This window comes from Teleopsis dalmanni, unplaced genomic scaffold (genome assembly GCF_002237135.1).
Source record: "Teleopsis dalmanni isolate 2A unplaced genomic scaffold, ASM223713v2 unscaffolded_contig_0349, whole genome shotgun sequence".
NCBI lineage: Eukaryota > Metazoa > Arthropoda > Insecta > Diptera > Diopsidae > Teleopsis > Teleopsis dalmanni.
In genome coordinates, this window is record NW_024031731.1 from 1 (window position 1) to 11733 (window position 11733).

The 11733-nt window shown below is 27.6% G+C and overlaps 3 long non-coding RNA genes across 4 annotated transcripts; all 3 read left to right on the forward strand.

Annotated features, from left to right (window-relative positions):
- The first annotated feature begins 762 nt into the window (after positions 1–762).
- Positions 763–1423, forward strand: LOC119663381. Its single transcript, XR_005251035.1, has 2 exons — positions 763–1276; positions 1337–1423. It is a non-coding gene; the product is annotated as an uncharacterized LOC119663381 (long non-coding RNA).
- Positions 1424–4422: 2999 nt separating this feature from the next.
- LOC119663382 lies at positions 4423–6685 on the forward strand. Of its 2 annotated transcripts, XR_005251037.1 has the most exons (3): positions 4423–4566; positions 6042–6538; positions 6599–6685. It is a non-coding gene; the product is annotated as an uncharacterized LOC119663382 (long non-coding RNA). The 2 variants fall into 2 exon arrangements; XR_005251036.1 differs by having other exon boundaries at positions 4425–4566; positions 6042–6685.
- Positions 6686–9549: 2864 nt separating this feature from the next.
- Positions 9550–10211, forward strand: LOC119663380. The gene is made up of 2 exons (XR_005251034.1): positions 9550–10064; positions 10125–10211. It is a non-coding gene; the product is annotated as an uncharacterized LOC119663380 (long non-coding RNA).
- The last annotated feature ends 1522 nt before the right edge of the window (positions 10212–11733 follow it).

An 11733-nucleotide genomic window follows, 5' to 3' on the forward strand; every position in this document is an offset into this window, starting at 1 on the left:
AACATAACATATCTGCTTCAACATAAAAGAGTTTGTCTGTTTTCGAGGGATAAAAATGAGAACATTTGAAAAAATATTCAAAGTCATTTCTTTATCAATTCAAATACTGGAAAACGGAAGAACTGACAATATGATATATATAAATATTAATATATTTTCTATATTTCACCCTTAAGTTCCTCTGGAATGAATCACATACCATATTTACTTAACATGAACCTCTGCCAAACAAATTGGTGTTATGCGAGTACCACACTGTCTACATATTCTATTATTGAAGTTTTTACTTCATTATAAACTCAATTAATGAGCAGCGATAAGAATAATTTCTAAATAAAATGAATAGTTCTGTGTCAATCGCAGAACTATAAGTATAATAGTGTAAAAGTATAATATATGCATATGTTTACGGTTATATGAACTCAAATTGAAAATATATAATTTCAATCATTATCACAAAGTATATACCGAATTAGTCTTGTTAAATAATAAAAATAATGTAGCTCATTATTTATTATTTAAATGAATAATAAATGAATACTGAGCACAAATAGTGCTCTAAACAATATAAGAAATAGGTGTGAAAACAGTCTAATGTGTATACTATAAAGATTCTATCTCTTTATATTATTTACCCTCCTTTTTATTCACCTAAGCTACTACCTAGCCACACCTAAGTATCTATATAAAATCATGATTGTAATAATTTCATTAACTAATTAAACTCAAACTAATTTTTAATTAAAAAGAAGTCAATAAAATATTAATTTATACTTATAGGTAATGCTGCTTGTAAATCCTACCAAAGCTGTTACTGTACCATATACAATTTGGAATATCATGACATCACGCGGCTTATTGCTTATTGCTTACAGCTGATTAGGTCTATTAAATTATGCGATATGGAGTCAATGTCGTCACTAAAATACTAGACCTGTCGGATTCTGTATCTGATGGTTTTTTTCGCATTTCATACGAATTACTAGTGCGATGGATGTTAAAAAACTCATTGATGAAATCGAAATTTATTTGACAAAATGTATGCGATAAAAAGAAGGAAATTATTTTTAATCCATTTAAATGTGGGCTTAAAATTTCGAATTTAGATAAAAAAAGACTTAAATGGAAAGTATTATTAACGGGAAGTTTAACCAAATATGCACCTATCCAAGAAGAAATGTTTATGCAAGGCGAATATATGTTACAACCTCTCTAATGACAAATGAAGAGTGATTGTGAAAATAAAAAAGAACAATTTAATTTACAAAGGAAAAATGTACCTATATTTGTATTTTAAAATTTATATACAATATAAGAATATTTATGTCCCATTTAGATATAACTGAACGACATTACTGAGGATATTTTCTTAATAAAATAGAATACTAGAACAAGGAAAGTCACCAATGTTGCAAATTTTATTGTCCATTAAACTAGGGTTCTATCAATTCTGGAAAATAGTTTCATCGCTTATTATGGATTGTAGAAAATAAAAATCTTTTCTATTATAAAAAGTATAACCGGATGTGAAGCAATTTTTCGTTAAATACATATGGTATTTTGAAGTTATCCTTTAATTTTTAATTGAACACTTTATTTATAAGTTTCTTATAAAATTGAGCGATTCTCCAAAATTAAACGAATGTAGATTTAAAGATAATTACGACGAAAATTACGAAGAAAACTGTTTTGCTAATGCAAAGGTTTTTAAATAGTACCAAATTATAAGAAAAATATTTTGTTTTTAAATTGATTATTAATTATTTTATAATTGAAATCATGACATAACAATTAAAAAATTATAAAATGTAACTGACAGGTTTCGAACAGTAGTGAATTGTAAAAACGAAATTTTTAGTTAATTGAATTTTTAGCTGACCATACAGCTGTTTCGAGTAATGGCTGTTTCTAGCGAATACCCCATCCTTGTAAATATTTCCTTCTCCTTCCTTCTCATTTTCCCTTCCTCCTCAATGCATTAGGCAAATCTGCTACACAGATGATTGTCTCATCTGCATGAGGTCCAACTTCCCCAGTTGAAACTACATTGAGCTTAACAATTACCTTAGGACTCTCTCTGTTTACTACGTTACTACGGTAAGTGGAAGATTAAGATCAATGCCCTAAGAGGTTCCGTCTTCACGACAGCCCTTATGGGCCAGTGTGCTGATCGCGTTTGACCTTTAAAACCTCGGAATAAACTGTCGTATAAAAGGTGTGTTTTGGATACTGTCAAGATATCGGAAAATATAAGTCCGAGTGCAGTGCTGTTCGAAGACTTTTATGATTTTTATATGTGCGGGAGAAATTTTTTTGTACCTGTGGAGATTTTTTTTATTTTTGTAAATTTTCGTGAATTTAAAATTGTGAATGAAAGGTACTGAAGGAGATTAAATAAAAAGATTCAAGATTTTTAACAATTAAAAACAATACATATCCTTGTTTAAATAGTGGTAATAAATTAACATATCAATGAAATACGTGTGATGAAATTAATCGAGCATAGGTGTTCCAACACTCATTTATAATAATTCCAACAATCATCTGCAATACTAAAAAGTTGGACTATATGAATAACGGCAGCTTTATACACCGTTAAAATAATGAAATACCGAGACGGTGGACAGGTATTTAAAAAGTGACCGCGAGTAACGGAGAAGATAACCGAGTCCACATTTGAAAAGATCTTATAAGCAGTACAATTCCTACATATTTTATTATTATATTAAAAAAAATTTGATTTTAAATTTAAAATTTATAAGAAAAATTTTGTTTTGAGGAGAAATCTTGAACACAATAATACGAATCAATTAAAAATTTATGCATATATATATATATATATAATTTAGTTAAACATAAATTAAGAAAAGAAATTTAAATAATTAAAAACATATTTTTTTGTTATGATATAAAACAATTTATTTTATAAATAAGTAGTAATTGAAGTGAATTTAAAAGCAAATGTTGTTTTAATCAATATCGGTAAATGAAATAAGTGCATATTATTTTTATACAATGTAAAAGTTTAAGGAAAATAATTACATAGAAATTACAAAAATTATTGAAAAACCTTAAAAGAAATTAATTTATATACCATATATATGGTATATAAATGATATATAATGGTTAAAAATACATATAAAAGCACCACAACATCAAAGAAAATTTCTATAAACTCAAATAATTTAGAGTTCATTTGTTTCAAATACATTTTTTTTCTTAAAAGTTTCAACCAAAAACAAAGAACATACATATATATCTCGAAAAGACAGATTCTTTCCATATGGGCGAAAGAGATTGCAGACCAAATAGTGAAAGGCGTACGTGAATAAGGCGCGAATTAGCTGTTTATAGCAAAGCAGCTTAACTTTGCAGTTGAGCTGGTTGTATAATTATTTATATTTTTAACGTCTAATCAATGAAATAAATGGAATTGTCTAAGCGGCTTGTTATGATTGCAGTCACGTCATGGCAATTGTTGTTGCTTTTAATGCAAAATGAAGTGAGATGCTAGTGTCAAATTTTCATTTTGTATTGAAAGCAACAACAGAGTGTTGGAAGGCTTTCCTTCGACACCGTATGGTTCGAAGGTCTGATGCACAAACTATGCCACTTCGGCTTCCTTACAACACTCTGTAGTGTTATCCACCAGTTCCTTTCTAATAGATCCTTCGACAGATAAGTTCGAGAATACTTCGTAAAACCGAATACGAACAGCACTACTATAGAATACTATTTGTTTCATAAAAAAATGTTTGAAAACCTTTCTGTTTTTAAAGAATCCTTATTATTCCATTAGCAATATATATTATGGACACATAATTAAGAAAATATTGGAAAAAGTGTACATAACCTTCTTAAAATTTATTATATAAAGAAATATTAGGGGTATTCAGGATGTCTGTGCATCCTTGCAAACTCAAATAATCGAGAACACACGTTGTGCATATTAGTCTTGAAAATATTTAGAACAGATGATTTTTGTTTACATATTTATTTGCTTGTAAAATATAACCCAGATTCGATAATTTGGCATATAATAATTTCCACTAATGCCAAAAACAAGTGAAAAGCAGAATTATAAGAAAAGAAATTGTTTTTGTAAAATCAAATAAATTTGTACATGCAACGATGCACAGACATCTTGAATACACCTATTGTACATTTTTTTTTTATAGTTTTATAGTCTGTAAATAAACAGTTTTAAGATGCCTTATTTTAATTTCTGTTTGAAGTCTAGCACTAAATCCATTTTAATTTACATAATCCTAACCTCATATAAGAAAAAATTTTACAACATTTTGTTCTAAAAGCCTAATGTGGAAGTTGTTTGTCCGAATATTATTATGTACAATATACACTATTAAACATGTCATTTCAATATCAAAGAACATATTTATTGCCACCACTGTAAATGACAGTTGTCAAATGACAACTAAAAAACAAATAAAGTAAATGGGAGAAATTACTTAAATTTAAAAGTAAAGTAAATTATTTAACAAGGCACTCCAATATACAGAGGAAGAGCGTCAGATACGTAAACAAATATTAGCACATTACTCAAAGGTGATACCAACAAAATATTTAAATTGTGAAATTATTGAGAAAGTAGGATTATAATATGTAAAAAAGGCACAAAGTTCTAATAGTTGACGTATTGATTGTATAGTGATTTGAAAGATTAATAACCTCCATTACGAATATTGAAACTCCAGCAAGAAAATTCCAGCAATATTAGTCTATAAATTTCATTGTTAACTATAATCGTCAGTTGATTAAGTTTAATTAAGATATTAACAAATAAAAGTGTTAACTGAAATAGGCCAACGATTCTATTGTATTATCTGTTGTTGTTGCTACTGCTGTAACCAAATGCCCATTTCACAGCAAACACACAAAAGGTTGACAAGACTTGGTATATGGAATGAGATGAGGAAGAAAGTATAAAAACACGATGTAGGTACCGGTATGAAAGTTGTATTTAACATGGGTCCAGGTGAAATACCTACACTTGTCTATAGCAGTTTTGTAACTTCAAAATATCTTGATATTATTAATAAATTTAAATTTTGTTATTACTAGAGAGCACCTAGTCTAAGTTTAATAAGAATTAAACTGTTTTTATATTTTTCACATATATGTAAGTTTTGTGTAATATAGTAAAGTTAGTACCTTTTAGGTAGTAAAAAGATATCGGAAAACATATTCCCTATGAGTTGAATAATATAAAACCTTATTTGAATAATCCGATATTATCCAACATAACATATCTGCTTCAACATAAAAGAGTCTGTCCGTTTTCGAGGGATAGAAATGAGAACATTTGTAAAAATATTCAAAGTCAGTTCTTTATCAATTCAAATACTGAAAAACAACGGAAGAACTGACAATATGATATATATTAATATTAATATATTTTCTATATTTCACCCTTAAGTTCCTCTGGAATGAATCACATACCATATTTACTTAACATGAACCTCTGCCAAACAAATTGGTGTTATGCGAGTACCACACTGTCTACATATTCTATTATTGAAGTTTTTACTTCATTATAAACTCAATTAATGATCAGCGATAAGAATAATTTCTAAACAAAATGAATAGTTCTGTGTCAATCGCAGAACTATAAGTATAATAGTGTAAAAGTATAATATATGCATATGTTTACGGTTATATGAACTCAAATTGAAAATATATAATTTCAATCATTATCACAAAGTATATACCGAATTAGTCTTGTTAAATAATAAAAATAATGTAGCTCATTATTTATTATTTAAATGAATAATAAATGAATACTGAGCACAAATAGTGCTCTAAACAATATAAGAAATAGGTGTGAAAACAGTCTAATGTGTATACTATAAAGATTCTATCTCTTTATATTATTTACCCTCCTTTTTATTCACCTAAGCTACTACCTAGCCACACCTAAGTATCTATATAAAATCATGATTGTAATAATTTCATTAACTAATTAAACTCAAACTAATTTTTAATTAAAAAGAAGTCAATAAAATATTAATTTATACTTATAGGTAATGCTGCTTGTAAATCCTACCAAAGCTGTTACTGTACCATATACAATTTGGAATATCATGACATCACGCGGCTTATTGCTTATTGCTTACAGCTGATTAGGTCTATTAAATTATGCTATATGGAGTCAATGTCGTCACTAAAATACTAGACCTGTCGGATTCTGTATCTGATGTTTTTTTTCGCATTTCATACGAATTACTAGTGCGATGGATGTTAAAAAACTCATTGATGAAATCGAAATTTATTTGACAAAATGTATGCGATAAAAAGAAGGAAATTATTTTTAATCCATTTAAATGTGGGCTTAAAATTTCGAATTTAGATAAAAAAAAGACTTAAATAGAAAGTATTATTAACGGGAAGTTTAACCAAATATGCACCTATCCAAGAAGAAATGTTTATGCAAGGCGAATATATGTTACAACCTCTCTAATGACAAATGAAGAGTGATTGTGAAAATAAAAAAGAACAATTTAATTTACAAAGGAAAAATGTACCTATATTTGTATTTTAAAATTTATATACAATATAAGAATATTTATGTCCCATTTAGATATAACTGAACGACATTACTGAGGATATTTTCTTAATAAAATAGAATACTAGAACAAGGAAAGTCACCAATGTTGCAAATTTTATTGTCCATTAAACTAGGGTTCTATCAATTCTGGAAAATAGTTTCATCGCTTATTATGGATTGTAGAAAATAAAAATCTTTTCTATTATAAAAAGTATAACCGAATGTGAAGCAATTTTTCGTTAAATACATATGGTATTTTGAAGTTATCCTTTAATTTTTAATTGAACACTTTATTTATAAGTTTCTTATAAAATTGAGCGATTCTCCAAAATTAAACGAATGTAGATTTAAAGATAATTACGACGAAAATTACGAAGAAAACTGTTTTGCTAATGCAAAGGTTTTTAAATAGTACCAAATTATAAGAAAAATATTTTGTTTTTAAATTGATTATTAATTATTTTATAATTGAAATCATGACATAACAATTAAAAAATTATAAAATGTAACTGACAGGTTTCGAACAGTAGTGAATTGTAAAAACGAAATTTTTAGTTAATTGAATTTTTAGCTGACCATACAGCTGTTTCGAGTAATGGCTGTTTCTAGCGAATACCCCATCCTTGTAAATATTTCCTTCTCCTTCCTTCTCATTTTCCCTTCCTCCTCAATGCATTAGGCAAATCTGCTATACAGATGATTGTCTCATCTGCATGAGGTCCAACTTCCCCAGTTGAAACTACATTGAGCTTAACAATTACCTTAGGACTCTCTCTGTTTACTACGTTACTACGGTAAGTGGAAGATTAAGATCAATGCCCTAAGAGGTTCCGTCTTCACGACAGCCCTTATGGGCCAGTGTGCTGATCGCGTTTGGAACATTAAAACCTCGAAATAAACTGTCGTATAAAAGGTGTGTTTTGGATACTGTCAAGATATCGGAAAATATAAGTCCGAGTGCAGTGCTGTTCGAAGACTTTTATGATTTTTATATGTGCGGGAGAAATTTTTTTGTACCTGTGGAGATTTTTTTTATTTTTGTAAATTTTCGTGAATTTAAAATTGTGAATGAAAGGTACTGAAGGAGATTAAATAAAAAGATTCAAGATTTTTAACAATTAAAAACAATACATATCCTTGTTTAAATAGTGATAATAAATTAACATATCAATGAAATACGTGTGATGAAATTAATCGAGCATAGGTGTTCCAACACTCATTTATAATAATTCCAACAATCATCTGCAATATTAAAAAGTTGGACTATATGAATAACGGCAGCTTTATACATCGTTAAAATAATGAAATACCGAGACGGTGGACAGGTATTTAAAAAGTGACGGAGAAGATAACCGAGTCCACATTTGAAAAGATCTTATAAGCAGTACAATTCCTACATATTTTATTATTATATTAAAAAAAATTTAATTTTAAATTTAAAATTTATAAGAAAAATTTTGTTTTGAGGAGAAATCTTGAACACAATAATACGAATCAATTAAAAATTTATGCATATATATATATATATATAATTTAGTTAAACATAAATTAAGAAAAGAAATTTAAATAATTAAAAACATATTTTTTTGTTATGATATAAAACAATTTATTTTATAAATAAGTGGTAATTAAAGTGAATTTAAAAGCAAATGTTGTTTTAATCAATATCGGTAAATGAAATAAGTGCATATTATTTTTATACAATGTAAAAGTTTAAGGAAAATAATTACATAGAAATTACAAAAATTATTGAAAAACCTTAAAAGAAATTAATTTATAAACCATATATATGAATGATATATAATGGTTTAAAATACATAAAAGCACCACAACATCAAAGAAAATTTCTATAAACTCAAATAATTTAGAGTTTCATTTGTTTCAAATACATTTTTTTTCTTAAAAGTTTCAACCAAAAACAAAGAACATACATATATATCTCGAAAAGACAGATTCTTTCCATATGGGCGAAAGAGATTGCAGACCAAATAGTGAAAGGCGTACGTGAATAAGGCGCGAATTAGCTGTTTATAGCAAAGCAGCTTAACTTTGCAGTTGAGCTGGTTGTATAATTATTTATATTTTTAACGTCTAATCAATGAAATAAATGGAATTGTCTAAGCGGCTTGTTATGATTGCAGTCACGTCATGGCAATTGTTGTTGCTTTTAATGCAAAATGAAGTGAGATGCTAGTGTCAAATTTTCATTTTGTATTGAAAGCAACAACAGAGTGTTGGAAGGCTTTCCTTCGACACCGTATGGTTCGAAGGTCTGATGCACAAACTATGCCACTTCGGCTTCCTTACAACACTCTGTAGTGTTATCCACCAGTTCCTTTCTAATAGATCCTTCGACAGATAAGTTCGAGAATACTTCGTAAAACCGAATACGAACAGCACTACTATAGAATACTATTTGTTTCATAAAAAAATGTTTGAAAACCTTTCTGTTTTTAAAGAATCCTTATTATTCCATTAGCAATATATATTATGGACACATAATTAAGAAAATATTGGAAAAAGTGTACATAACCTTCTTAAAATTTATTATATAAAGAAATATTAGGGGTATTCAGGATGTCTGTGCATCCTTGCAAACTCAAATAATCGAGAACACACGTTGTGCATATTAGTCTTGATTGATTGAAATTGAAAATATATAATTTCAATCATTATCACAAAGTATATACCGAATTAGTCTTGTTAAATAATAAAAATAATGTAGCTCATTATTTATTATTTAAATGAATAATAAATGAATACTGAGCACAAATAGTGCTCTAAACAATATAAGAAATAGGTGTGAAAACAGTCTAATGTGTATACTATAAAGATTCTATCTCTTTATATTATTTACCCTCCTTTTTATTCACCTAAGCTACTACCTAGCCACACCTAAGTATCTATATAAAATCATGATTGTAATAATTTCATTAACTAATTAAACTCAAACTAATTTTTAATTAAAAAGAAGTCAATAAAATATTAATTTATACTTATAGGTAATGCTGCTTGTAAATCCTACCAAAGCTGTTACTGTACCATATACAATTTGGAATATCATGACATCACGCGGCTTATTGCTTATTGCTTACAGCTGATTAGGTCTATTAAATTATGCGATATGGAGTCAATGTCGTCACTAAAATACTAGACCTGTCGGATTCTGTATCTGATGTTTTTTTTTCGCATTTCATACGAATTACTAGTGCGATGGATGTTAAAAAACTCATTGATGAAATCGAAATTTATTTGACAAAATGTATGCGATAAAAAGAAGGAAATTATTTTTAATCCATTTAAATGTGGGCTTAAAATTTCGAATTTAGATAAAAAAAGACTTAAATAGAAAGTATTATTAACGGGAAGTTTAACCAAATATGCACCTATCCAAGAAGAAATGTTTATGCAAGGCGAATATATGTTACAACCTCTCTAATGACAAATGAAGAGTGATTGTGAAAATAAAAAAGAACAATTTCATTTACAAAGGAAAAATGTACCTATATTTGTATTTTAAAATTTATATACAATATAAGAATATTTATGTCCCATTTAGATATAACTGAACGACATTACTGAGGATATTTTCTTAATAAAATAGAATACTAGAACAAGGAAAGTCACCAATGTTGCAAATTTTATTGTCCATTAAACTAGGGTTCTATCAATTCTGGAAAATAGTTTCATCGCTTATTATGGATTGTAGAAAGTAAAAATCTTTTCTATTATAAAAAGTATAACCGAATGTGAAGCAATTTTTCGTTAAATACATATGGTATTTTGAAGTTATCCTTTAATTTTTAATTGAACACTTTATTTATAAGTTTCTTATAAAATTGAGCGATTCTCCAAAATTAAACGAATGTAGATTTAAAGATAATTACGACGAAAATTACGAAGAAAACTGTTTTGCTAATGCAAAGGTTTTTAAATAGTACCAAATTATAAGAAAAATATTTTGTTTTTAAATTGATTATTAATTATTTTATAATTGAAATCATGACATAACAATTAAAAAATTATAAAATGTAACTGACAGGTTTCGAACAGTAGTGAATTGTAAAAACGAAATTTTTAGTTAATTGAATTTTTAGCTGACCATACAGCTGTTTCGAGTAATGGCTGTTTCTAGCGAATACCCCATCCTTGTAAATATTTCCTTCTCCTTCCTTCTCATTTTCCCTTCCTCCTCAATGCATTAGGCAAATCTGCTACACAGATGATTGTCTCATCTGCATGAGGTCCAAAAATGAGAACATTTGAAAAAATATTCAAAGTCATTTCTTTATCAATTCAAATACTGAAAAACGGAAGAACTGACAATATGATATATATTAATATTAATATATTTTCTATATTTCACCCTTAAGTTCCTCTGCAATGAATCACATACCATATTTACTTAACATGAACCTCTGTCAAACAAATTGGTGTTATGCGGCTACGACACTGTCTACATATTATATTATTGAAGTTTTCATTTCATTATAAACTCAATTAATGTGCAGCGATAAGAATAATTTTTAAATAAAATGAATAGTTCTGTGTCAATCGCAGAACAATAATTATAATATATTATAGTATAAAGGTATAATATATGCATATGTTTACGGTTACATGAACTCAAATTGAAAATATATAATTTCAATCATTATCACAAAGTATATACCGAATTAGTCTTGTTAAATAATAAAAATAATGTGGCTCATTATTTATTATTTAAATGAATAATAAATGAATACTGAGCACAAATAGTGCTCTAAACAATATAAGAAATAGGTGTGAAAACAGTCTAAGCCTAAGCTTACTATCTAGCCACACCTAAGTATCTATATAAAATCATGATTGTAATAATTTCATTAACTATTTAAACTCAAACTAATTTTTAATTAAAAAGAAGTCAATAAAATATTAATTTATACTTATAGACAATGTTGCTTGTAAATCCTACCAAAGCTGTTACTGTACCATATACAATTTGGAATATCATGACATCACGCGGCTTATTGCTTACTGCTTACAGCTGACTAGGTCTATTAAATTATGCGATATGGAGTCAATGTCGTCACTAAAATACTAGACCTGTCGGATTCTGTATCTGATATTTTTTTTTCCGAACCTCATAAGAAAAAATAGTACAAAGGATGTTAAAAAGCTAATGGATG